This window comes from Acipenser ruthenus, chromosome 32 (assembly GCF_902713425.1).
Source record: "Acipenser ruthenus chromosome 32, fAciRut3.2 maternal haplotype, whole genome shotgun sequence".
Classification (NCBI taxonomy): domain Eukaryota; kingdom Metazoa; phylum Chordata; class Actinopteri; order Acipenseriformes; family Acipenseridae; genus Acipenser; species Acipenser ruthenus.
In genome coordinates this window covers 9,659,267-9,686,157 of record NC_081220.1, presented here as the reverse complement: position 1 = coordinate 9,686,157, position 26,891 = coordinate 9,659,267, and the positions used below count along the sequence as shown (strand labels likewise).

The following is a 26,891-nucleotide window of genomic DNA, read 5'->3' as shown; positions in this document are numbered from 1 at the left end:
ATTTTAAAACAATCAAGTTAAATAACATGTTTGGACACAAAATATTTTTCAGTGACGTTAACAAGTAGTCTGTTTACAACAAAAATGCAATCTGTGTTAGGAACACTATTTTAGTCCGATTTAAAATGGAAATTAAAATGGTATTGAGTGCTGAAATTTATTATTTTTAAAAATAAGTAAAAGTCAACTGTCAGAAGTGGGATTTGAACCCACGCCTCCATTCAGAGACCAGAACACACAATTCTTTAGAAAGACAGAGTCCTTGAGTCTGGCGCCTTAGACCACTCGGCCATTCTGACAAGCTGAGTTTGTTAATGTAGAAAAACGCATTATTTATTTCAGCACACACTAGGGGATCGTATCAAGGCCCGATTGGGTTTATTACGCACATACCAACTGATGCTCCATGAATGATGCTAAGACAATTCTAAAAAAAAGAAACGGATTGAAGTCAACCCAAAAAAGTAAGATTATTTATTTCAATTTCGTTATAGCTTAAACGATGCATGCTTTTTACAATAGCAATTGCTATTTGACAATGACCAATAAGTAATTTTGTTGCAATACTGTATACAATGTGAACAGAATCAGACTTTGCTCCGTTGTCTCGAAGAAACATCTTCAATTTATTATTATTAAATACGCCCAACGTGGGGCTCGAACCCACGACCCTGAGATTAAGTGTCTCACACAACAAAAATGCAATCTGTGTTAGGAACACTATTTTAGTCCGATTTAAAATGGAAATTAAAATGGTATTGAGTGCTGAAATTTATTATTTTTAAAAATAAGTAAAAGTCAACTGTCAGAAGTGGGATTTGAACCCACGCCTCCATTCAGAGACCAGAACACACAATTCTTTAGAAAGACAGAGTCCTTGAGTCTGGCGCCTTAGACCACTCGGCCATTCTGACAAGCTGCGTTTGTTAATGTAGAAAAACGCATTATTTATTTCAGCACACACTAGGGGATCGTATCAAGGCCCGATTGGGTTTATTACGCACATACCTACTGATGCTCCATGAATGATGCTAAGACAATTCTAAAAAAAAGAAACGGATTGAAGTCAACCCAAAAAAGTAAGATTATTTATTTCAATTTCGTTATAGCTATAAACGATGCATGCTTTTTACAATAGCAATTGCTATTTGACAATGACCAATAAGTAAATTTGTTGCAATGCTGTATACAATGTGAACAGAATCAGACTTTGCTCCGTTGTGTCGAAGAAACATCTTCAATTTGTATTTAAAAATGACGCCCAACGTGGGGCTCGAACCCGCGACCCTGAGATTAAGAGTCTCACACAACAAAAATGCAATCTGTGTTAGGAACACTATTTTAGTCCGATTTAAAATGGAAATTAAAATGGTATTGAGTGCTGAAATTTATTATTTTAAAAAATAAGTAAAAGTCAACTGTCAGAAGTGGGATTTGAACCCACGCCTCCATTCAGAGACCCTGAGATTAAGAGTCTCATGCTCTACCGACTGAGCTAGCCGGGCTGACTTTTCGAGGTGTCTTTCACTGTAACCAACTGAGCTATTAATTTGTCATCTTATTTGAGAAATAATTGAATGACAGAACCAAAGATTCCAAATATAATCCACTGAACTGTAGTTTTCTTATCATAATGAAAACAGATTACACATGACCACAGTTCTGTATCAAAATTAAGTCGTAAGTATATGGTTTCCATTGTAGCTATTTACACACACTGCTCTGTTGTCTCCCAGGGTGTTATCTAACAAAACGACATATGCTGTGCTTCCATAATCGATTACATAGACTTTCCTGCCCCGTGTTGCTTTCTTCTTAGATGTGATCTCAGGTTCTGATGAGTTCTGCTCCCTCGATCACGTTCTGCAGCATCTCGCCTTGCTCATCACTCCCGCATGCTTTGGCTGCTTAACAGGTCGGTCTCTGTGGCGCAATCGGTTAGCGCGTTCGGCTGTTAACCGAAAGGTTGGTGGTTCAAGCCCACCCAGGGACGATGTTTTTTGCATTTCTTAATCACATTAGAAAATGGCACTCTGATACGCTGTTATTTCATCCAATTACGCTGAAGAATGAATGTGCTCTGTTTTTTTTAGTTCAAAATAATACAAAACCAATATCGTGTTGTTGTTTGCCGAAACCCGGGATCGAACCAGGGACCTTTAGATCTTCAGTCTAACGCTCTCCCAACTGAGCTATTTCGGCGTGACAAGACTGATGTTTCGAGATAGCATTCTTTTTGGCAATCCAGTAAACCTGTAATGAAAAACGTTCAACAGCTCGGCAACACCATAATAGAATCCGAAGCCTTTACAATTTCGAAACTGTTAAGTTTTCTCCCAAATGCGGTTCTCAACAAATGCTTTTTTTTTTTTTTTTTTTTTTTGTATTCCTTCCAGAGTAAGTCCAAAAGGCAATCACTGGAACTGGTTGCCTGAAAGTGCCGCGCTTGAACTGCCTCAAGAAACGCTTAGCTCTAAAACGTGTACATAGAAAGTCTATTAACATCTTTAACACAATCATCTGTATTCCAATAGCGGTTAATCCACAGGGTGATCAATAAAGTGACTGCTGGCTTTGTTTAAATATTAACGAGATGTTTTCAGGATTCACGCGTATTCTGAACAAGCACAATAGAATATGGTAGTGAAAGGACAAGCAAATAGCAGGTTTATTGGCTCTGGTCTTGTATCATCACCCTGACTACTGTCCGTAAGAAAGTGGCATTAATAAAAACGTCATTATGCAAAGTTCCCAATGCGCAAATACGCAGCATATTTAAACTTCTTCACAATCTTAAACCTTCCCAAATGAATTTAAAATACTTACTGAAAGGTTACACACATTTTCACTATCTCATGCAAGGAAGTGTTAATATGACTTTATTACCCAACTGTGTCAATGAAGACTGGTCAACAGTAATTTCGGATTCACTTTAGTTTATTGTGCTGTATCAAATGAAAAATACAAATGAATCGCAATACAATTAATATCTGTTTGATCGCTATACAATCAATATGTTGTATAGGCTAAATTGTATAAATAAATGTCCGGAAACAGTCAAATTCAAACACGTTAAAAAATGAAATAGTGCGGAATAAAAACAAAGGCGGCTTTGACCTCGACGTGATTTGAACACGCAACCTTCTGATCTGGAGTCAGACGCGCTGCCGTTGCGCCACGAAGTCCAGCTGTAATGGCAGCTTGTTATGCAATGCTAGAGTGTACAGCAAGCATGCCAAACACATGGTAATGCCGACGCTGATACTAGGAAAACACGCGGTATCACCAGGGTCATGGGAAACAGCCGACTCAATACTTGTTCGTAGCCAGCAGGGCTATGAAGTTGTCGGAAGTGTGTTTGATTCTCAGCTTTTAAAGTAAAGAAAACATAAAACAATACGATTTGCTTTTAGAAATGTCATTATTTGAAACGTGGGCATAAACAGAGTTGTATTGGCTGGGAATCATATGCCTGTGTTTATTTATTTATTTTCTGCACGTATTAATTAGTATTGTGTGAATATTTTATTTAGATCGTGTGTGAACATTTTATTTAGATCGTTTTTTTTCTTTTCATAATTTTCATAATTTTCTGTTTGCTTTGCACTGTGTTTTTGCTGTGTTGATTATTATTTGTCTGTTTTGTTTGGTGCACGGGTGAAACGGAGTTCGTAATTAAAGTATTTTTTGTTTTGTTTATCAGAAGCACTGTGAACACGGACCTCAGGTCCCGCCCCAAACAATTGCAGGTACCTGTACACACCTGGAATTAGAAGGGCTTTGAGGTATAAAAAGGGTGAGGAATTTGAGAAATATATTTGAGAAATAATTGAATGACAGAACCAAAGATTCCAAATATAATCCACTGAACTGTAGTTTTCTTATCATAATGAAAACAGATTACACATGACCACAGTTCTGTATCAAAATTAAGTCGTAAGTATATGGTTTCCATTGTAGCTATTTACACACACTGCTCTGTTGTCTCCCAGGGTGTTATCTAACAAAACGACATATGCTGTGCTTCCATAATCGATTACATAGACTTTCCTGCCCCGTGTTGCTTTCTTCTTAGATGTGATCTCAGGTTCTGATGAGTTCTGCTCCCTCGATCACGTTCTGCAGCATCTCGCCTTGCTCATCACTCCCGCATGCTTTGGCTGCTTAACAGGTCGGTCTCTGTGGCGCAATCGGTTAGCGCGTTCGGCTGTTAACCGAAAGGTTGGTGGTTCAAGCCCACCCAGGGACGATGTTTTTTGCATTTCTTAATCACATTAGAAAATGGCACTCTGATACGCTGTTATTTCATCCAATTACGCTGAAGAATGAATGTGCTCTGTTTTTTTAGTTCAAAATAATACAAAACCAATATCGTGTTGTTGTTTGCCGAAACCCGGGATCGAACCAGGGACCTTTAGATCTTCAGTCTAACGCTCTCCCAACTGAGCTATTTCGGCGTGACAAGACTGATGTTTCGAGATAGCATTCTTTTTGGCAATCCAGTAAACCTGTAATGAAAAACGTTCAACAGCTCGGCAACACCATAATAGAATCCGAAGCCTTTACAATTTCGAAACTGTTAAGTTTTCTCCCAAATGCGGTTCTCAACAAATGCTTTTTTTTTTTTTTTTTTTTTTTGTATTCCTTCCAGAGTAAGTCCAAAAGGCAATCACTGGAACTGGTTGCCTGAAAGTGCCGCGCTTGAACTGCCTCAAGAAACGCTTAGCTCTAAAACGTGTACATAGAAAGTCTATTAACATCTTTAACACAATCATCTGTATTCCAATAGCGGTTAATCCACAGGGTGATCAATAAAGTGACTGCTGGCTTTGTTTAAATATTAACGAGATGTTTTCAGGATTCACGCGTATTCTGAACAAGCACAATAGAATATGGTAGTGAAAGGACAAGCAAATAGCAGGTTTATTGGCTCTGGTCTTGTATCATCACCCTGACTACTGTCCGTAAGAAAGTGGCATTAATAAAAACGTCATTATGCAAAGTTCCCAATGCGCAAATACGCAGCATATTTAAACTTCTTCACAATCTTAAACCTTCCCAAATGAATTTAAAATACTTACTGAAAGGTTACACACATTTTCACTATCTCATGCAAGGAAGTGTTAATATGACTTTATTACCCAACTGTGTCAATGAAGACTGGTCAACAGTAATTTCGGATTCACTTTAGTTTATTGTGCTGTATCAAATGAAAAATACAAATGAATCGCAATACAATTAATATCTGTTTGATCGCTATACAATCAATATGTTGTATAGGCTAAATTGTATAAATAAATGTCCGGAAACAGTCAAATTCAAACACGTTAAAAAATGAAATAGTGCGGAATAAAAACAAAGGCGGCTTTGACCTCGACGTGATTTGAACACGCAACCTTCTGATCTGGAGTCAGACGCGCTGCCGTTGCGCCACGAAGTCCAGCTGTAATGGCAGCTTGTTATGCAATGCTAGAGTGTACAGCAAGCATGCCAAACGCATGGTAATGCCGACGCTGATACTAGGAAAACACGCGGTATCACCAGGGTCATGGGAAACAGCCGACTCAATACTTGTTCGTAGCCAGCAGGGCTATGAAGTTGTCGGAAGTGTGTTTGATTCTCAGCTTTTAAAGTAAAGAAAACATAAAACAATACGATTTGCTTTTAGAAATGTCATTATTTGAAACGTGGGCATAAACAGAGTTGTATTGGCTGGGAATCATATGCCTGTGTTTATTTATTTATTTTCTGCACGTATTAATTAGTATTGTGTGAATATTTTATTTAGATCGTGTGTGAACATTTTATTTAGATCGTTTTTTTTCTTTTCATAATTTTCATAATTTTCTGTTTGCTTTGCACTGTGTTTTTGCTGTGTTGATTATTATTTGTCTGTTTTGTTTGGTGCACGGGTGAAACGGAGTTCGTAATTAAAGTATTTTTTGTTTTGTTTATCAGAAGCACTGTGCACACGGACCTCAGGTCCCGCCCCAAACAATTGCAGGTACCTGTACACACCTGGAATTAGAAGGGCTTTGAGGTATAAAAAGGGTGAGGAACTAAGAGACTGGGAGCATGGAACGAGGAGATACCGGAATAGGAAAGAGAGAGAAGCTGAGGGAAGTAAACGAAAATAAAGAAGACGAGATTAGACAGCGAGTGGTTGGGGTTTTTTGTGCACGGACAGTGTCAGTTTCGTTTTCTTATTTTTTCCGTAGACTCACTCTGGGAGGACTGCGGAATTTGGCGAATGAAGACATTTGAAAAGAGGTACTGACAAGAACCTTTGCGTTCGTGGTTTATGTCAGGATATCAGGATCTCTCCTGAGGACTTCAGCTGAAGCGCAGCACCCTATGGAGAGGGCTGCCCAAACAGGCGTCTGGACAGGAGCCCTAAGAGGAGGTCTGGACCAGAGAGTGGATGACGTATGGTTAAGTGAACAAATACACATTAAAATGCATCTAATGCTCAAAAATAAAACAATAATTCAAATAAACAAACTGTGCAAAAAAAGGAAAACCAATCCAATTAAAATTCAAAAATCATAAGTGATAACACTGAATAAAATAATAATCAACACATTCGTCACCCGTGACATTACCACCACTGCGATCTTGAAAATGTTTGTATGCCACAGAATTTAAGATCTGAAACGGAATGTTTGGCATCTACAAAATGTCTTGCTAGTGGTGGATGAATATATTTTCTCCTAATTGAACTTTTATGTTCGCTCATTAATGCGCAATTGTAACTGTCTAGTAGTTTTACCATCATATTGCAAATGGCTAGGACAAGAAATCACATAAATGACATGAGCTGAAGCACAATCACTTGTAAGATACTGTACTCTTTTTTTTCGTTGTATGGCTTGTGCATTTTCTTAGTTTTAAATGTATTATCACAGGCGGTACACTTATGATTTGGAAAAAATCCAATAGATTTGTCCAGTACACCTAGATCTCTCGATCATCTAAACGATTCAGCCCTTAATAAAGACCGTCCGTGTTCATTTCGGCGTTTATGACATTGTCTATACACAACAGCTCTTATGTAATCCTATTGGTATCGAATCGATCGCAATTAATGTGTTCCATGTTTCCAGTCAGTTTGATAGTTTTAATACTGTATTACATTCTGAATATGAATAGAGCTGAATTATTAATTGTTGATAATACTTAGAATACCAGATACATATTTAGCATTAAAAAGCAATACATGTGATTTATTTAAACAGTCGTTCATTATTTTGTGTATCAGCGGCCACACTGAGCTGAGCGCAGTGCGGTATACTGTAATGATGCTCCAGTCAGTCTGTCCGGACTGCACCTGAACCATCTTAAAAACACGAAGCCCCTAATAAGCTAATTTGTAAAAGTAAGTAAAGAATTGCGCTAATATAACGAAGCTAAATTTGAACTCCTAGCTGGAGCAACGAGAGAGGGCGAGACGGCGGGGCAGAGAAAGAGGGGGAGACGCTGCTAGGCAACCGGTTCGTGAACATTCCGCTCAGCTGAGGAGAGACCGTTAGGATTTAAAAATGCGAACGTTAAATTAACACACCGTTTCTGGCATTTGAATATAATCATATTTTAAATACTCAAATAGGACTGTATAAAAAAAATATATGTTTTTCAAAGTAATATGTTATTTGGAATATTAAAACAATCAAATTAAATAACACATGTTTGGACACCAAAATATTGTTCTTCCTCATAACGTGTTAGAAAATGTAAACAGCAGTTGGAGAATGCCGAAGTCGATCATCCTAGCATGTTAAACGAGGGCATTTCTCCTGTAAGCTGCGTCTAGTAATAGATGGTTTATACTGTTCTCAATGGTCCACGTCCCAGCCTGAGACCACGATCCAGTGGTCGACGGAGATGTTTTTCAAAGTAATATGTTATTTGGAATTTTAAAACAATCAAGTTAAATAACATGTTTGGACACAAAATATTTTTCAGTGACGTTAACAAGTAGTCTGTTTACAACAAAAATGCAATCTGTGTTAGGAACACTATTTTAGTCCGATTTAAAATGGAAATTAAAATGGTATTGAGTGCTGAAATTTATTATTTTTAAAAATAAGTAAAAGTCAACTGTCAGAAGTGGGATTTGAACCCACGCCTCCATTCAGAGACCAGAACACACAATTCTTTAGAAAGACAGAGTCCTTGAGTCTGGCGCCTTAGACCACTCGGCCATTCTGACAAGCTGAGTTTGTTAATGTAGAAAAACGCATTATTTATTTCAGCACACACTAGGGGATCGTATCAAGGCCCGATTGGGTTTATTACGCACATACCAACTGATGCTCCATGAATGATGCTAAGACAATTCTAAAAAAAAGAAACGGATTGAAGTCAACCCAAAAAAGTAAGATTATTTATTTCAATTTCGTTATAGCTTAAACGATGCATGCTTTTTACAATAGCAATTGCTATTTGACAATGACCAATAAGTAATTTTGTTGCAATACTGTATACAATGTGAACAGAATCAGACTTTGCTCCGTTGTCTCGAAGAAACATCTTCAATTTATTATTATTAAATACGCCCAACGTGGGGCTCGAACCCACGACCCTGAGATTAAGTGTCTCACACAACAAAAATGCAATCTGTGTTAGGAACACTATTTTAGTCCGATTTAAAATGGAAATTAAAATGGTATTGAGTGCTGAAATTTATTATTTTTAAAAATAAGTAAAAGTCAACTGTCAGAAGTGGGATTTGAACCCACGCCTCCATTCAGAGACCAGAACACACAATTCTTTAGAAAGACAGAGTCCTTGAGTCTGGCGCCTTAGACCACTCGGCCATTCTGACAAGCTGCGTTTGTTAATGTAGAAAAACGCATTATTTATTTCAGCACACACTAGGGGATCGTATCAAGGCCCGATTGGGTTTATTACGCACATACCTACTGATGCTCCATGAATGATGCTAAGACAATTCTAAAAAAAAGAAACGGATTGAAGTCAACCCAAAAAAGTAAGATTATTTATTTCAATATCGTTATAGCTATAAACGATGCATGCTTTTTACAATAGCAATTGCTATTTGACAATGACCAATAAGTAAATTTGTTGCAATGCTGTATACAATGTGAACAGAATCAGACTTTGCTCCGTTGTCTCGAAGAAACATCTTCAATTTGTATTTAAAAAGGACGCCCAACGTGGGGCTCGAACCCACGACCCTGAGATTAAGAGTCTCATGCTCTACCGACTGAGCTAGCCGGGCTGACTTTTCGAGGTGTCTTTCACTGTAACCAACTGAGCTATTAATTTGTCATCTTATTTGAGAAATAATTGAATGACAGAACCAAAGATTCCAAATATAATCCACTGAACTGTAGTTTTCTTATCATAATGAAAACAGATTACACATGACCACAGTTCTGTATCAAAATTAAGTCGTAAGTATATGGTTTCCATTGTAGCTATTTACACACACTGCTCTGTTGTCTCCCAGGGTGTTATCTAACAAAACGACATATGCTGTGCTTCCATAATCGATTACATAGACTTTCCTGCCCCGTGTTGCTTTCTTCTTAGATGTGATCTCAGGTTCTGATGAGTTCTGCTCCCTCGATCACGTTCTGCAGCATCTCGCCTTGCTCATCACTCCCGCATGCTTTGGCTGCTTAACAGGTCGGTCTCTGTGGCGCAATCGGTTAGCGCGTTCGGCTGTTAACCGAAAGGTTGGTGGTTCAAGCCCACCCAGGGACGATGTTTTTTGCATTTCTTAATCACATTAGAAAATGGCACTCTGATACGCTGTTATTTCATCCAATTACGCTGAAGAATGAATGTGCTCTGTTTTTTTAGTTCAAAATAATACAAAACCAATATAGTCTTGTTGTTTGCCGAAACCCGGGATCGAACCAGGGACCTTTAGATCTTCAGTCTAACGCTCTCCCAACTGAGCTATTTCGGCGTGACAAGACTGATGTTTCGAGATAGCATTCTTTTTGGCAATCCAGTAAACCTGTAATGAAAAACGTTCAACAGCTCGGCAACACCATAATAGAATCCGAAGCCTTTACAATTTCGAAACTGTTAAGTTTTCTCCCAAATGCGGTTCTCAACAAATGCTTTTTTTTTTTTTTTTTTTTTTTGTATTCCTTCCAGAGTAAGTCCAAAAGGCAATCACTGGAACTGGTTGCCTGAAAGTGCCGCGCTTGAACTGCCTCAAGAAACGCTTAGCTCTAAAACGTGTACATAGAAAGTCTATTAACATCTTTAACACAATCATCTGTATTCCAATAGCGGTTAATCCACAGGGTGATCAATAAAGTGACTGCTGGCTTTGTTTAAATATTAACGAGATGTTTTCAGGATTCACGCGTATTCTGAACAAGCACAATAGAATATGGTAGTGAAAGGACAAGCAAATAGCAGGTTTATTGGCTCTGGTCTTGTATCATCACCCTGACTACTGTCCGTAAGAAAGTGGCATTAATAAAAACGTCATTATGCAAAGTTCCCAATGCGCAAATACGCAGCATATTTAAACTTCTTCACAATCTTAAACCTTCCCAAATGAATTTAAAATACTTACTGAAAGGTTACACACATTTTCACTATCTCATGCAAGGAAGTGTTAATATGACTTTATTACCCAACTGTGTCAATGAAGACTGGTCAACAGTAATTTCGGATTCACTTTAGTTTATTGTGCTGTATCAAATGAAAAATACAAATGAATCGCAATACAATTAATATCTGTTTGATCGCTATACAATCAATATGTTGTATAGGCTAAATTGTATAAATAAATGTCCGGAAACAGTCAAATTCAAACACGTTAAAAAATGAAATAGTGCGGAATAAAAACAAAGGCGGCTTTGACCTCGACGTGATTTGAACACGCAACCTTCTGATCTGGAGTCAGACGCGCTGCCGTTGCGCCACGAAGTCCAGCTGTAATGGCAGCTTGTTATGCAATGCTAGAGTGTACAGCAAGCATGCCAAACACATGGTAATGCCGACGCTGATACTAGGAAAACACGCGGTATCACCAGGGTCATGGGAAACAGCCGACTCAATACTTGTTCGTAGCCAGCAGGGCTATGAAGTTGTCGGAAGTGTGTTTGATTCTCAGCTTTTAAAGTAAAGAAAACATAAAACAATACGATTTGCTTTTAGAAATGTCATTATTTGAAACGTGGGCATAAACAGAGTTGTATTGGCTGGGAATCATATGCCTGTGTTTATTTATTTATTTTCTGCACGTATTAATTAGTATTGTGTGAATATTTTATTTAGAACGTGTGTGAACATTTTATTTAGATCGTTTTTTTTCTTTTCATAATTTTCATAATTTTCTGTTTGCTTTGCACTGTGTTTTTGCTGTGTTGATTATTATTTGTCTGTTTTGTTTGGTGCACGGGTGAAACGGAGTTCGTAATTAAAGTATTTTTTGTTTTGTTTATCAGAAGCACTGTGCACACGGACCTCAGGTCCCGCCCCAAACAATTGCAGGTACCTGTACACACCTGGAATTAGAAGGGCTTTGAGGTATAAAAAGGGTGAGGAACTAAGAGACTGGGAGCATGGAACGAGGAGATACCGGAATAGGAAAGAGAGAGAAGCTGAGGGAAGTAAACGAAAATAAAGAAGACGAGATTAGACAGCGAGTGGTTGGGGTTTTTTGTGCACGGACAGTGTCAGTTTCGTTTTGTTATTTTTTCCGTAGACTCACTCTGGGAGGACTGCGGAATTTGGCGAATGAAGACATTTGAAAAGAGGTACTGACAAGAACCTTTGCGTTCGTGGTTTGTCAGGATATCAGGATCTCTCCTGAGGACTTCAGCTGAAGCGCAACACCCTATGGAGAGGGATGCCCAAACAGGCGACTGGACAGGAGCCCTAAGAGGAGGTCTGGACCAGAGCGTGGATGACGTATGGTTAAGTGAACAAATACACATTAAAATGCATCTAATGCTCAAAAATGAAACAATCATTCAAATAAACAAACTGTGCAAAAAAGGAAAACCAATCCAATTAAAATTCAAAAATCATAAGTGATAACACTGAATAAAATAATAATCAACACATTCGTCACCCGTGACATTACCACCACTGCGATCTTGAAAATGTTTGTATGCCACAGAATTTAAGATCTGAAACGGAATGTTTGGCATCTACAAAATGTCTTGCTAGTGGTGGATGAATATATTTTCTCCTAATTGAACTTTTATGTTCGCTCATTAATGCGCAATTGTAACTGTCTAGTAGTTTTACCATCATATTGCAAATGGCTAGGACAAGAAATCACATTAATGACATGAGCTGAAGCACAATCACTTGTAAGATACTGTACTCTTTTTTTTCGTTGTATGGCTTGTGCATTTTCTTAGTTTTAAATGCATTATCACAGGCGGTACACTTACGATTTGGAAAAAATCCAGTAGATTTGTCCAGTACACCTAGATCTCTCGAACATCTAAACGATTCAGCCCTTAATAAAGACCGTCCGTGTTCATTTCGGCGTTTATGACATTGTCTATACACAACAGCTCTTATGTAATCCTATTGGTATCGAATCGATCGCAATTAATGTGTTCCATGTTTCCAGTCAGTTTGATAGTTTTAATACTGTATTACATTCTGAATATGAATAGAGCTGAATTATTAATTGTTGATAATACTTAGAATACCAGATACATATTTAGCATTAAAAAGCAATACATGTGATTTATTTAAACAGTCGTTCATTATTTTGTGTATCAGCGGCCACACTGAGCTGAGCGCAGTGCGGTATACTGTAATGATGCTCCAGTCAGTCTGTCCGGACTGCACCTGAACCATCTTAAAAACACGAAGCCCCTAATAAGCTAATTTGTAAAAGTAAGTAAAGAATTGCGCTAATATAACGAAGCTAAATTTGAACGGGGCAGAGAAGGAGGGGGAGACGCTGCTAGGCAACCGGCTCGTGAACATTCCGCTCAGCTGAGGAGAGACCGTTAGGATTTAAAAATGCGAACGTTCCGAGCGGCGTTAGGCGCTCCGTTAAATTAACACACCGTTTCTGGCATTTGAATATAACCATATTTTAAATACTCAAATAGGACTGTATTAAAAAAATATATGTTTTTCAAAGTAATATGTTATTTGGAATATTAAAACAATCAAATTAAATAACACATGTTTGGACACCAAAATATTGTTCTTCCTCATAACGTGTTAGAAAATGTAAACAGCAGTTGGAGAATGCCGAAGTCGATCATCCTAGCATGTTAAACGAGGGCATTTCTCCTGTAAGCTGCGTCTAGTAATAGATGGTTTATACTGTTCTCAATGGTCCACGTCCCAGCCTGAGACCACGATCCAGTGGTCGACGGAGATGTTTTTCAAAGTAATATGTTATTTGGAATTTTAAAACAATCAAGTTAAATAACATGTTTGGACACAAAATATTTTTCAGTGACGTTAACTAGTAGTCTGTTTACAACAAAAATGCAATCTGTGTTAGGAACACTATTTTAGTCCGATTTAAAATGGAAATTAAAATGGTATTGAGTGCTGAAATTTATTATTTTTAAAAATAAGTAAAAGTCAACTGTCAGAAGTGGGATTTGAACCCACGCCTCCATTCAGAGACCAGAACACACAATTCTTTAGAAAGACAGAGTCCTTGAGTCTGGCGCCTTAGACCACTCGGCCATTCTGACAAGCTGAGTTTGTTAATGTAGAAAAACGCATTATTTATTTCAGCACACAGTAGGGGATCGTATCAAGGCCCGATTGGGTTTATTACGCACATACCAACTGATGCTCCATGAATGATGCTAAGACAATTCTAAAAAAAAAGAAACGGATTGAAGTCAACCCAAAAAAGTAAGATTATTTATTTCAATTTCGTTATAGCTATAAACGATGCATGCTTTTTACAATAGCAATTGCTATTTGACAATGACCAATAAGTAATTTTGTTGCAATACTGTATACAATGTGAACAGAATCAGACTTTGCTCCGTTGTCTCGAAGAAACATCTTCAATTTGTATTTAAAAAGGACGCCCAACGTGGGGCTCGAACCCACGACCCTGAGATTAAGAGTCTCATGCTCTACCGACTGAGCTAGCCGGGCTGACTTTTCGAGGTGTCTTTCACTGTAACCAACTGAGCTATTAATTTGTCATCTTATTTGAGAAAAAAGTGAATGACAGAACCAAAGATTCCAAATATAATCCACTGAACTGTAGTTTTCTTATCATAATGAAAACAGATTACACATGACCACAGTTCTGTATCAAAATTAAGTCGTAAGTATATGGTTTCCATTGTAGCTATTTACACACACTGCTCTGTTGTCTCCCAGGGTGTTATCTAACAAAACGACATATGCTGTGCTTCCATAATCGATTACATAGACTTTCCTGCCCCGTGTTGCTTTCTTCTTAGATGTGATCTCAGGTTCTGATGAGTTCTGCTCCCTCGATCACGTTCTGCAGCATCTCGCCTTGCTCATCACTCCCGTATGCTTTGGCTGCTTAACAGGTTGGTCTCTGTGGCGCAATCGGTTAGCGCGTTCGGCTGTTAACCGAAAGGTTGGTGGTTCAAGCCCACCCAGGGACGATGTTTTTTGCATTTCTTAATCACATTAGAAAATGGCACTCTGATACGATGTTATTTCATCAAATTACGCTGAAGAATTAATGTGCTCTGTTTTTTTTAGTTCAAAATAATACAAAACCAATATCGTCTTGTTGTTTGCCGAAACCCGGGATCGAACCAGGGACCTTTAGATCTTCAGTCTAACGCTCTCCCAGCTGAGCAATTTCGGCTTGTCAAGCCTACTTTTTCGAGATAACATTCTTTTTTAGAATAGTTGTAATATACTTACGTACATTTCTAAACAATCCGTTAGTAACAATATCAAAGCGCTATAATTTATTTCAGCTCTTATGAGACAAGTATCTTTGCGCATTATATCATCCTTGATTACGATATGTAATATTAATTAATTGCTTCAGTTAATATTTAAAAAAACTACTTTGCTAACAGAAGAAAAACAAGCTAGCAGAGGATGGTTTCGATCCATCGACCTCTGGGTTATGGGCCCAGCACGCTTCCGCTGCGCCACTCTGCTACAGCTGTCTCATAACTGAATTACGAAGCAGCAGAAAAAAAAAACTGAACATCGTTTTAACCTGTCACACGGCAGTGGCCGGGCCGAACCATGGAAACGTTGCAAATCAGAGATGATCCGTTTTCTTTTCTCCCAAATACGGTATGCAAAGTATGCAACTTTTCTGCCCACTTTGATCACAGGTAGTTTTATCCCCCAGTTTCGGCTGCCAATTCCAATATTCTGTCTCTCTAAAGCATCTTAAATCGTGGAAAGCGCTCTTTGTTTAAAATTACACTGAAGACTTATTTTGTTCGACCAGCCTTACAATTAGATATTTTGTTGTTTTTAAGTAGATTTTGTGAAGCGCATATCAGGCGCTATAGAAAATATATATGATTAATAGATAGATTGATTAATTGAATGTTAGCCTGCGTTCGATCTGGCAGGTTTAATTCTTCAAAAGACAACGCCGAAGGGTCTGATAAATGACACTGTAATTATCTGAGATGATGCATGTAGACAATAATGTAAAAATTATTATTATTTATTTATTTCTTAGCTGACGCCCTTATCCAGGGGGACTTACAATTGTTACAAGATATCACATTATTTTTACATACAATTACCCATTTATACAGTTGGGTTTTTACTGGAGCAATCTAGGTAAAGTACCTTGCTCAAGGGTACAGCAGCAGTGTCCCCACCGGGATTTGAACCCACGACCCTCCGGTCAAGAGTCCAGAGCCCTAACCACTACTCCACAAATGGTTGTTTTCGAATTTGTATTATTTAATTTCATTTTTCTTTTTTAAATGTAGAGCTGTTTTATAGTTATTAATGTATTATTATTAGGTTTGTGGTATTAATATTATTTATAATGTTCATTATTAAGGTCGGTATTGTCGGTATTAAACACAGACAGATATGAGGTTCAGTCCAAACAGAGCGCCGAACTCAGCGAGGTCCAGCAGGGGACAGTAACTTCACACGGGGCCATTTCATCTACCATCACCTCAGAAACACAAACAAGCAAATCATTATTATTCTCCATTTTTAAAAGTCGCTCAGCGCTCTCCTGTAGCAGAGCGTTAATTCATTTAAATTCAGCTCCGTGTGCTTTCTGAGCGGCTCACTTACTTAACGCGCCTGAATGCATCGCATTGAACACAGCGCTGAAAGAGCCAACATGGCGAACTCTGACATCCAGTTTCATAACCGCCTCGACAGGGAGGCCAGCCAATCAGACTCACGTGCTGGGGATAGAGTGTTTCTACAGCCAATCAGGCTCACATGCTGGGGATAGAGTGTTTCTACAGCCAATAATACGCGATGACTCCAACCAGACCCGCCTTCTGCTAGTGACGCTTTCATTTCAGTTCAGGAAATAGAGAGGTTTGTTTTGTTCATGTGTGGAGAGGAGGCTGCAGTCAGTGATGATTTTACAACACGCTGTCTCCTGCTGTTTAAAGGATTTAGGCTGGGATGAAATGTTTTCTAATAATTTGTGAGTTTTGTGTTTGTTTATTACCTGCACGGAGTTCCGTGAAAAGGAAAGCATCCCTTTTCTGTGTTGAATTTCACACACAGAGCGGAGCGCGTCAGTCGCAGCTAAAGACAAGTCGAGCTTTTCAATGAGATGATTTACTGAGAAACAAACGCGTTGAAGCTCCAGCAGAGCTCTGCGCGATTCTGAAAGACCAAAGTAAAGTTACTCCTTGCAAAGCATGTTGTTTGTGTTCTTTCTTTATCACACCAGAAGAAGTGATGAATATATTTGAATGGGAAGGCTACAGTAAAAAATAAATATTACTAAATACAAACCGCAGGCGGTGTTTCTGATTGAAAAGAGGATTCCGCTAGACCAGTGTGAAACTCAAACCAGTGAAGATGGACGCGTCAGTGTGTCCGTGTCGCTCTTTCAAGACGAGCTCGCCTCTACCATCGAGCACGCAGTGAAAGCGGCTCTACACACCGTCTTTTGTGCGATTACTAAAGCTGTCGGCAGCAAATTCACTGAATTCAGAGTGGAAATGGAACAAAAAGGAGAAAGAGAATGAAAGTCTGAAGCTGAGATTGGAAATATCAGAGAACGAGCTGAAAGCTGTGCGAGGGTGTATAAACGCTGCAGATGCAGACATTAAACAGCCTTTAATATTTCAAGGTAAGATTGATTTTATTGTGTGGTATTGCTTGGTCAATCCAGCACCTTAAACTACCTTCTGTTGGAAAGATCTTGGTTAGAATTTCTCTTCGGACACGTTTTAAAGTGTTTGATTATTATAAGCGTTGTTAATAACACAGTTCTGTCCTAATATTGGCTAGAAGGAGTCTAATCAAGGCATTGTATTATTTTATATATTTAAATAGGTAGTCTAGAAATTAATAAAGTACTAGATTGGTAAATCTTAGCCAGTCTAATTTAAGAGCCTTCAATGGTATCCTTCTGGTAAAGTGATGTCTTGTATAGAGTCCCACTGAGACAGTCACAGACCATATTGCAGAGGGTTAGAATAATGATTTGTGATTTAATATCAACATACAGGCAGCAGCACATGGGGTTTCAGTGTTTGATTGAACTGTTTGACTGCGAATCTATTGTTAGATAAATGGTTTCATTGTATTCCGCTCCAGTGCTGTTGAGTTTGTCTTTGGCGCATTCGCTGCTCGTTCTTTTGCTTTAGTCCCGTTTCCTTCTTGTTCCACACACACACATTTACACGATCTTTCCAGACCTCACTGTGTGAATAAAGGGGCGGCAGCAGCACCCTGCCTGCACCAATCCGCTGTAAGATTTTGGACCCGAGTGGTTCCACAAGTTCAATTAAGGGTTGAAGTTGGAGGAAGTAAATACAACACAGTAAGGTGTCAACTGAATTGTATCATTTTATTGAGTCTCTAGATTGAGTCTCTAAATAAAGTACTTTGTTCAGCTGATGGTTAAACGGAATTAGGAAACGGTCGCTCATATTGCTTATAAACATTTACTAATACAGGTTATTATTTAAGAGCAGAGATGAGTTTGCACAGGATACATACAATAGGGAGAGCCACACCATTACAAATGTATTTTAATACTACAAGGGATGTTATTGGATTTATATCTACAGTTCACGTGACGTTGCACAAGTAAGCTTCCAGTGTTGTTGCTAATGATTATTACACAGGTGGAGTTTGTACAAAAAACATATTGCTGCACTTTAAAAAGTTTGAGTTGTGTAAATCACGTGTTTAAATGAAACTGCTTTGAGAATAAGCAGGCTATCCTGCTGCAGTCGCTTGTCTGCTCATTGTATTTGACACATTGAAACTTGTATTCTGCGTTGACCGTTTCCTTCAAAACCGTTCTCACAGTACAGTATCAGGTAACAAAAAGACATTCCTTAGACACTTTGCTAAGACTGCAAGTCTCCTGGCTTGGTTTCTAAGCATGTTTGCAGTAGAGAAATGGATGTTTGCATTAGAACAATGCAAAGGCAGAACGGCAGTCATGATGGTGATTGACAGGGAGGTAGAAGTGGATGCAATGCTCCAGTGTGAGGCTACAGGAGGTGAGAAAGACCAGCAGCACTGAGGCTTGTTTTGTACAGGACGTAGAATAAAAAGATGTTCATATGAAAATGCCTTTTCCTTCACTTTGTTCATAGGAACACAGACACAGCGTTAACCGATAATTGCAATGTAGAATAACAGGAATGGTATCACACATCAACAATAAGCCGGTCCCTACACAAAGCTGGCCTGTATGGATGGGTGGGAAGAAAGAAGCCATTACTCAAAAAGCAATTGAACTACTGGTGACACATTTGCTTTTTATATTTCCATATTTCAGCACATGCATCAGTGATGTGATATCCATCAAAGTTCCTTTGAAATGCACAATCAGGTGTTCAGTGGGAGCAGTGGTCACGCTTCATTTGAAGTGCTGCTTGTTTAGTCTAGTAACTGTTAGCAACGAGCTCATTAAAACTATCAAACATTGTTCATTGTGTTCTTAATGGTTGGTTAATTAAAAAGTAACCTATTTATGTACTAATAATGTCATATTATTGGAATTGGGAGAGGTTTGTTTAAAGGAACTATTGAAGCTAGTACTGTAGTAATGTTTAGCAGTGAGATCAGGTTTAGTTTTATTACCGTATACTCACTAGGAATTGACGCATGCGCTTATACTTGAGTATGTGCTGTTTTCTGTGCAGGTGCAGTTACTCCTTTGGTTTCATATAGAAGCTTATGCACCTGCATTTGAGTGTAATGCAAGGTGTGGAGGCTCACATGTTCATATATTGCATTACAAGTTAAACACCATATTTATTCTTTCTCTTTGAATTCCAAATGTTGTAAGACGGATAAGGGCGTCTGCTAAGAAATAAATAAATAATAATCTTTTTAGCTTGTAATAATATAATAATAACATCTTTATTTTTATATAGCACCTTTCATAGTGGACCACCATCTCACAGTGCTTTACAGAGGTAGGCTGTGAACTGTGCATTATATGCAGTCACTTACAATAGGGCATTGATTTAATAATATAAGAAAAGTTATGAACAAAATCAGGGAATTTAATGCATCAATACTTTTCTAGTAGCTGACTGATCCCTGGCTTTCATCTAGTTGGCTTTTAAAGACATCCTAATGACTCTGCAGCAGCACCATTCTAGTGACCCATTTCAAACACTCCCAACTCTGTGAGAAGTGTCTTCTCTAATCCTTCTTTGTTCCAGGCTAAATAGATTCAGTTCCCTTGTCTGTTGATTGTTTGTTAACTCCACTGCAAGGGATGTTGCCCAGTTGGAGGAGCACATCAACCCGAGCCCTTTTTGACACTGGGTGTAATAATAAATGTGTCAATTAGCAGACGCTGTTATCCAAAGCAACTACACAGACTAGGGAATGAACTATACACCAACAATTTCTGCTGCAGAGTCACTTCCAATAGGACCTTGGTTTTACATCTCATCCGAAGGACGGAGCACAAGGAGGTTAAGTAACTTACTTTGAGAAGATGTGTCTCCTAACCTCTGTCCTAAGTCTGTCTCCACTTATAACTGTGTACTCTAGTCCTTGTCTCTCTGCTGTGCTTGAAAGAGTGACTACAGTTAACTCCAACTTTTTAAAAGCTTTAGTCTCTAGTCTTTTTTTTGTTCCAGACTGAATTGATTTAGTTCCCTCAACTGTTCTCTCAGCATATTTAGGGTTGGTTGAGTGTACAAGGAAAACAACTGACTCTGGAGAGGAGTTACCAATCAATGCCAGCACACTGGAGATCCAGAATTCAGAACACAGAACCAGGGAGGGCATTCGGCCCATCAGTGCAGCAGCTGATTGATCTCAAACCTGTTAAGTCGGGTCTTAAAGGATCCCAGCCCTAACAACATGACTTGGTAACCCATTCCATCCCCTCACCATACTCTGTGAGAAGGTGTTTCCTACCCTCTGTCCTATGGCTATCCACACTTAATTTCCAACAGTGCCCTCTGACCCTGGTGTCAGTGCTATGCTTGAGGTATTAGTTTGGGTTAACTTTGTCAACACCTTTCAAGTTTTTAAAGACTTCAGTCAAGTCTGCCTAATTGTTCTGTGTTCAAGCTAAACAAATTCAGTACCCTCTTCACAGCTCGTTCCTTTAAGCCCCGGGATTAGTCTTCATCTTTATGATTGCTTCCCCGTTGCTGGTAGAAATGAGTCTATCACAACACCAAGGTCTTTCTCTCACACCCACTGTGTATTTCAATCCTACTTTTTTCCTTCTAAAAAGAGACTTAGTAATACAATTGTGAAATGTTTCAATAAGAAACATGCACTCCACACCGTACAGCAGCTGACTGATTTGCTAATGAAAGAAGCAGCTCAACCACAACACCTGGTATAATGAACATGTTTGTGAGCCAGGTGTTTGCAGTACTGTACTGTAGATATGAAATTCCAGAGAATGCTTCATTTTGCATGACTGATAACTAATCATTCTTTTGCCTTTAATACTGTATATGGGGCCCCCTGTCTGCACCTGCTGACCCCAGCACTGATCCTGCACTGTGTTAAGAGAACAATGGAGATCACTGACACTGTGTCAATAGATTTGGATCATAGGGTATAGAGGAAATAGTTTTCAAGTGAAGTATTGAAATTTGGAAGAGGAGGGCATCACACAGTATCACAGTGTTGAAAAAGAAAGGGTTCTTGATGAGGGTTTAGTGGTGAAGGAGTGCATTTGCCTGGGAGAGGGTATAAAACAGAGCAGGGTGGAGGGACCAGAGCAGCTGAAGAGTGGAAAAGCAGCATCAGCACCTTGTCAAGATGAAAGCCTGGACTACAAGAGCCATTCTCCTCTCGGTCCTGACAGCATGTCTTCTGTCAGGGGCTGGTAAGACTGCCTTTCTTCTGAGTAACATGGGGAGGGAGGGAGGGATTGCATTGATTGCCTTCAACGTAAAATAAATGGGGGAAGAGATGGCATTGACTGACTTTCATCAGAATAACAGAAGGGTAGGGAGATAGCAGACAGTCTTCCATGAGATAACATAGTGGAGAAGGCAGGCTTTTCCTCAATGCTGCATCATTGAATAATCAACTTACCATAAGAATATCCTTCTTTGTTCTTAATTTGTACATTGCCATTTAAAAGAATGATTCCACCCCCTCCATTTCCTATGTGTGCAGATGCAAGGAGCCTCCTTGAGGACTCTGAAGAGCTGGGAGATGATGGTTACCAGGCCAGCAAGAGAGAACTGGGTAAGATCCATTCTTCCAGAACTCAATCCTATATTCTCAACACAGAGGTTTGTCTACTTGTCTTGGGGATTGATTTGATGAGCCTGTACTCCACTAGAATAAGACACAGCATTTAAAGAACTTGAAATCTCCCATGTGTTGCATCAACCACCTCCCACCATGGGGACCCCTTATTAAGAGGCTGCTTCAGACCAGAAGGATTCCCTGGTACTGTAAAATGCAGCTGTGGCTTATCCACGTGAATAGCCAAATCAACTCGTCGTTTCTTATCATTTATAATAACTTATTAGAAATGAAACAGTCATAAACAGTAAATATTTAAATATATTGGGGGGGGGGGGGGGGGGGAAACAAATCAAGGTTTGCATTTGAAATTTCCCTTCGAGTCGATCTTGCCTCCTGCTCATCTCTTCAATAAACCATTGCAGGGTGTGAATAAAATACATTGAGATTTTAAAATGTTCATTCAGTTTGATTTACCTTTTTCACAAAATATACATATCCTTGAAACATATAGACCTGCTCTTTCATTTATTGTGCTAATATTCAAACCACTTTTTATACAGCAGATTTAATATAATAATTTATTTAAGAGATATTAAAAATGCAAACTGTTTACTGCAAGTTGATTTATTACAATTCCTTGCCTTATATAATAGGTGGCACTTTAAAGTGGTTTATTTATATAATATTAATTCAACTATTCTACACTGTTGCAGTTATTAACAAAAGTGCAGAATTTTATGACCATAATTACATGTTTTCAATACAGATACAAAAATCTTAATACAATTTTAAAAAATCCCAGTTTTCCTAATCGGTCTGTTTGCATTCTCCATTCCATGCTGTCATTCCTTTCATAGCACTGGATACAACACAGGACTGCTCTCATTAAAAATGTAACCACAGCCTGTGTTTACAGATCTCAGCAACACTTTGGAAGACTCAGAGGAGCAGGAAGGAGCACTGGAGAACAAGAGAGCACTGGGTAAGGAAAGAAAGAAAGAAAGAAAGAAAGAAAGAAAGAAAGAAAGAAAGTTTCTTATTTGCAGGATTTAAGTTAAGCAATGACAAAAAAGCACAGTCCTGGACAGACCACACAATTTGTTTAGAAACTTAACCTGACTAATCATCGCTAATCATGCATAACATCAAGGGCTACTGTATATCCAGAAATCTCCTGGTTAAACCTCACAGCTCTGCATTGCAATGTAATGGGGAACTCTCTGCCTCCCTGTGTTGAGTGTCCTATGAAGCTGTTCACTGCAGTCGAGGGAATCCTTCATTGCTTCATGAAGCTCTCTTCTCCCTGTTCCAGAGGCAGAGGATTCAGGTGACAGTGATGCTGAACTGGACAGTGATGGACTCAAAGGAGAGCGGGAGTTGGGTGAGTCCTTTGAAAAGCACGTCTGGGTAGTGTGTGGGTACAACGTTAAACCTTCAAGAGGAACACATTGTGAATTACAGATGATAGACTTAAGGCCAAACCCCAGTGAATCTGAGCATATTTAGCTGCTGTTTCTCTACTGGCACTAACGCAAAGTGCCCAGATCTGTTTCCTAATGTACGTCTAACTGTATAAACCTATTTCTGTTTTACCTGATAGGAGACAATATGATGGAGAAAAGAGCTGACAGTGAGTACAGATAGCCTGTAGCTTCTTCGGTTGAGTGTCTGTCTGTCTGTCTGTCTGTCTGTCTGTCTGTCTGTCACACTGATGCGGAAGAGGAAAACACAAAGCTTGAGGGATATACACTTTGAAAATATTTCACCTGTTTGCATTTAACATGTGCATTTAAATGTGTTGATGCAGCACCTTTAATAAGACATATTGTATTGATTGATCACCTTAAATGTCAGTAAGAAGGATCGCCCAACTGAGATATAATAACTTGACTAAAAGGTTGTCCTGTTCCCTTACCTTTTTATCAATCAATATTTATTTTATATAGCACCTTTCATAGTTCACCACAGTTGTTTTGTGCATAAGTCTGTGTGATTCTTTTCATATGTAATGCAGACTGAAATATCTTTCTGTTAGTAAGTGCCATCACCATCTAGTGCATAGCAGTGAATTGAAAGCAGAAGGAAGCGTGATCCAGTCACTGGCTCTTCTATAAAGACACTTTGACTGATCCAGCCTACATTATGTACATATATCTAAGACAGGCAACTAGAACTGAAGAGCAGCTCCTGAACTCAGGTGAAAACATTGTAACACACACTCTAACAAAATGAAATCTGAAGCTCCTTACTGTTCAGCAATCTTCTTTAATGTACATTGAAATCCTAATCCAAATTTGGAGAGTTCCTCAACATGGTCTGTGTTTAAATAGAAGGGATGCAACCTACTGTTTGTTTAATGAACTTCACGTGCTTTCTGTCTCCTGAAGTGGATTCTGAAGTGGTCCTGACACAGTCCATGGTAGTGAAGAAGGATGCCCTGTCCAAAAGATACTACAGAAGTAAGTGTGTGTCTCTCTGGAGCTGGCTCCTGGTTTGGGTGAACTGCATGGATTGTAGACTGAAGGTCAATTGATTGAAGACATTGAGAAACACTTCAGTATTACAACATATTCTACCATGGAGTGGTTTCATAGTTCTGGACAGACTGGAGGAAACACTTTGAAATGTGCCCCTTGGTGTCTTCATTAAGCCTGTAACAGCTATCAAAATCAACTGATATTCTCAGAGGAACAGAAAACATTCCAGTAAATGGAACTCAAACATGAATATAAAGTGAACTATTAAATCCAATAACCACTGTTTCTGTTTTTCTTTTTCTTTGGAACAGCTTACTGTTGTAAGTATTTTATTTTATTATGGTACATTAATATGTAGAAATGAATTGTATATATATTTTTAAATTGTATTTAATGGTGTATGTTTATTTCATTTCCAGATTATAGCATCTGTGCTCGTGGTAAGTGTGAATCTGATATTTTAATAAAAATGTGACTGTACACTACAATACAATACACATGTACTGTGCGCGTCACAAGAAATGAATACATGTTAACAATGGGGCCTCCTACAGCTGATGTTGAGAATATGGAATGGGGTATTATTGTATAATAGTATGAATTAGCTGATCTTAATATGAAATGCCATCTTTATTTAATACATACTCACATAGTGAGGTGTTCTGTATCCTGTGGGAGGGGATATAAAGAAGGAGCCCTGTCTTTGGATTTTGCCAATAATAGAAATGTACAAATAGAGAGACACTCCTTTGAAATATATATAGCTCTCTAATAAACTACTGAGGCCCCATTCTTGTACAAAGCAGCCACTGCAGTGACTTCAAATGGATTGAACTCAATATATCACTTGTATCTTTCACAGTAAGGTACAGATGCTACTATGGTAAGTAAATGGATTCTACTTTATTTTATGCAGCAATCAGTGGGTTTTATTTATTATTTTCAATCAGGGCATGAATTGTTTATCAGTGTAGCTTTGCTGAGAGGCTTCAGTGACACAGTGACTAGAGTGCAGAGCTGCAGTGTGGAAGGTAGTGGGTTTGAGCAGTTTAGTGGTTAGTGCTGGGCTGTAGTATAGGAGTTAATGGGTTTGATAGCTCAGTGTTTAGAGAAAGTGGTGCCCTGCAGAGTGGAAGGCAATGTGCATGCTTGTGGATCTGAGTATTACTTTTTTTATTCATTAGTCTTTTAGCAGTCGCTTTTCTCCAAAGTGCCTTCGAGACTAGGGGGTGTACTATGCATCAACAACTGCTGCTGCAGTCACTTACAATAGGACTCCAGTTTTACGTTTTGACTTGCTCAGGGTCACACACAGTGAGTGAGTGGCTGAGCCAGGATGTGAACCTCCTGGTATCAAGCCCTTTTCTTTAACCACTGGGCCACTGTCCCTGGGTAGCTCAGGGGGTTGAGTTCTGGGCTACAGTGTGGAAGGCAGTGGGTTTAAGAAGCTCTGTGTTAAAAATAGACTGTTCCTAATTATCTTTTCTTTTTTTGTGTAGCTCATCACTATCACTACTATTTCTACTACCGTCATGGGTACCGCTGCGCTCGCTGTGAGTATGCCTTATTATTTCTGTATACATTGGTTGTGGGATATATTAGAACAATTTGAAATAGAAAACCAAGTGTCATTCCATATCAGTTTAGAACATGAGGTTGACCAGGTCAAATATGGATGGAACTCCAAGAGAGACACAGAATTGTTGGAATAAGTTTTATAACAGATGCCATCCATCATAATCCTTCAACTGGAAATATCAAGATGAGTTTATGATTCATCTTTCAACTGCATTGTCTCAAACTATTGATTGATTTGAGGTCATTCGTAACTTATTGGAAAGAGGAAAGTCTAACCTGTCTCCTGCAATCCTGAAATGTATACTTAAACTTATTACATGTGTATGATCTCATGCCGGAGTAACCAACTCCACAAATAATCCCAGGAGATCTGATGAATGGGATTGCTGCTGTTTTATGGTGTGTGTACAGTAGTTCTCTGTGGGAGGTCATTATGTCAGGGTTGGCTTTGAGTTGAGAAGAAGGGTCCACTGACCTCAATCTCCTGTGGAACTTTTGTCATTTTAGTGAAACAAAATATAAAAGCAGGGGTCAAAACAAAGGAGCTTTGATCTAGGATTGCTCTGAATAAAACCTCAGAAGCATGTTTGGCATTTGAACTAGTATAGAGGGTTTCCGTGTTTTTTATTGATATGATTGTATTGAGAGGTTGTGGTGGATCCACAGTTTAGCAGTTGATTCCATACCCTTTGGGATTGTGAAATTGCATGCTGAATTACACAAAGCTTTTTTTTCAAATTTGTAATTTAAATGAGTGCAATACAAAGAGTGTGGAGGATGCTATCTACACATAGGAGGGAGTTCAATTCTGCAGCTCAGTGTGACACTGATTGTCTATATTATTAGACAATGCTGACCATTACCACCCCACAATCTCATTACCTAGCTGTGCAATGCTCTGTAGGGTATGGATCAGAACAATAGCTTTTCTGCCCAGGTTGCTGATAATGTCTTCAATTGGTTTCAGACTGGCGTACCTACCACTGCAGGCGATGCCAGCACTACTGAGCTGCAGCAGCT

General features: G+C 38.8%; 1 long non-coding RNA gene and 18 other non-coding genes across 19 annotated transcripts; 5 read left to right on the top strand and 14 right to left on the bottom strand.

Annotated features, from left to right (window-relative positions):
• Positions 1-188: 188 nt before the first annotated feature.
• trnal-caa (transfer RNA leucine (anticodon CAA)) lies at positions 189-299 on the bottom strand. The gene is made up of 2 exons: positions 262-299; positions 189-234 (listed from the first exon to the last, which is right to left on the bottom strand). It is a non-coding gene; the product is annotated as a tRNA-Leu (tRNA).
• Positions 300-803: 504 nt separating this feature from the next.
• trnal-caa (transfer RNA leucine (anticodon CAA)) lies at positions 804-914 on the bottom strand. The gene is made up of 2 exons: positions 877-914; positions 804-849 (listed from the first exon to the last, which is right to left on the bottom strand). It is a non-coding gene; the product is annotated as a tRNA-Leu (tRNA).
• Positions 915-1,919: 1,005 nt separating this feature from the next.
• trnan-guu (transfer RNA asparagine (anticodon GUU)) lies at positions 1,920-1,993 on the top strand. Its single transcript has one exon. It is a non-coding gene; the product is annotated as a tRNA-Asn (tRNA).
• Positions 1,994-2,129: 136 nt separating this feature from the next.
• Positions 2,130-2,202, bottom strand: trnaf-gaa (transfer RNA phenylalanine (anticodon GAA)). The gene has a single exon. It is a non-coding gene; the product is annotated as a tRNA-Phe (tRNA).
• Positions 2,203-3,113: 911 nt separating this feature from the next.
• On the bottom strand, positions 3,114-3,185 carry trnaw-cca (transfer RNA tryptophan (anticodon CCA)). Its single transcript has one exon. It is a non-coding gene; the product is annotated as a tRNA-Trp (tRNA).
• A 990-nt stretch (positions 3,186-4,175) lies between these two features.
• trnan-guu (transfer RNA asparagine (anticodon GUU)) lies at positions 4,176-4,249 on the top strand. Its single transcript has one exon. It is a non-coding gene; the product is annotated as a tRNA-Asn (tRNA).
• Positions 4,250-4,384: 135 nt separating this feature from the next.
• On the bottom strand, positions 4,385-4,457 carry trnaf-gaa (transfer RNA phenylalanine (anticodon GAA)). Its single transcript has one exon. It is a non-coding gene; the product is annotated as a tRNA-Phe (tRNA).
• A 911-nt stretch (positions 4,458-5,368) lies between these two features.
• trnaw-cca (transfer RNA tryptophan (anticodon CCA)) lies at positions 5,369-5,440 on the bottom strand. Its single transcript has one exon. It is a non-coding gene; the product is annotated as a tRNA-Trp (tRNA).
• A 2,658-nt stretch (positions 5,441-8,098) lies between these two features.
• On the bottom strand, positions 8,099-8,209 carry trnal-caa (transfer RNA leucine (anticodon CAA)). The gene is made up of 2 exons: positions 8,172-8,209; positions 8,099-8,144 (listed from the first exon to the last, which is right to left on the bottom strand). It is a non-coding gene; the product is annotated as a tRNA-Leu (tRNA).
• A 504-nt stretch (positions 8,210-8,713) lies between these two features.
• trnal-caa (transfer RNA leucine (anticodon CAA)) lies at positions 8,714-8,824 on the bottom strand. The gene is made up of 2 exons: positions 8,787-8,824; positions 8,714-8,759 (listed from the first exon to the last, which is right to left on the bottom strand). It is a non-coding gene; the product is annotated as a tRNA-Leu (tRNA).
• Positions 8,825-9,168: 344 nt separating this feature from the next.
• trnak-cuu (transfer RNA lysine (anticodon CUU)) lies at positions 9,169-9,241 on the bottom strand. Its single transcript has one exon. It is a non-coding gene; the product is annotated as a tRNA-Lys (tRNA).
• Positions 9,242-9,655: 414 nt separating this feature from the next.
• Positions 9,656-9,729, top strand: trnan-guu (transfer RNA asparagine (anticodon GUU)). The gene has a single exon. It is a non-coding gene; the product is annotated as a tRNA-Asn (tRNA).
• Positions 9,730-9,864: 135 nt separating this feature from the next.
• trnaf-gaa (transfer RNA phenylalanine (anticodon GAA)) lies at positions 9,865-9,937 on the bottom strand. The gene has a single exon. It is a non-coding gene; the product is annotated as a tRNA-Phe (tRNA).
• A 911-nt stretch (positions 9,938-10,848) lies between these two features.
• Positions 10,849-10,920, bottom strand: trnaw-cca (transfer RNA tryptophan (anticodon CCA)). Its single transcript has one exon. It is a non-coding gene; the product is annotated as a tRNA-Trp (tRNA).
• A 2,645-nt stretch (positions 10,921-13,565) lies between these two features.
• trnal-caa (transfer RNA leucine (anticodon CAA)) lies at positions 13,566-13,676 on the bottom strand. The gene is made up of 2 exons: positions 13,639-13,676; positions 13,566-13,611 (listed from the first exon to the last, which is right to left on the bottom strand). It is a non-coding gene; the product is annotated as a tRNA-Leu (tRNA).
• A 345-nt stretch (positions 13,677-14,021) lies between these two features.
• trnak-cuu (transfer RNA lysine (anticodon CUU)) lies at positions 14,022-14,094 on the bottom strand. The gene has a single exon. It is a non-coding gene; the product is annotated as a tRNA-Lys (tRNA).
• A 414-nt stretch (positions 14,095-14,508) lies between these two features.
• Positions 14,509-14,582, top strand: trnan-guu (transfer RNA asparagine (anticodon GUU)). Its single transcript has one exon. It is a non-coding gene; the product is annotated as a tRNA-Asn (tRNA).
• Positions 14,583-14,718: 136 nt separating this feature from the next.
• Positions 14,719-14,791, bottom strand: trnaf-gaa (transfer RNA phenylalanine (anticodon GAA)). Its single transcript has one exon. It is a non-coding gene; the product is annotated as a tRNA-Phe (tRNA).
• A 7,783-nt stretch (positions 14,792-22,574) lies between these two features.
• On the top strand, positions 22,575-24,532 carry LOC131703040 (uncharacterized). The gene is made up of 4 exons (XR_009309659.1): positions 22,575-22,798; positions 23,129-23,197; positions 23,417-23,446; positions 24,204-24,532. It is a non-coding gene; the product is annotated as an uncharacterized LOC131703040 (long non-coding RNA).
• Positions 24,533-26,891: the final 2,359 nt, after the last annotated feature.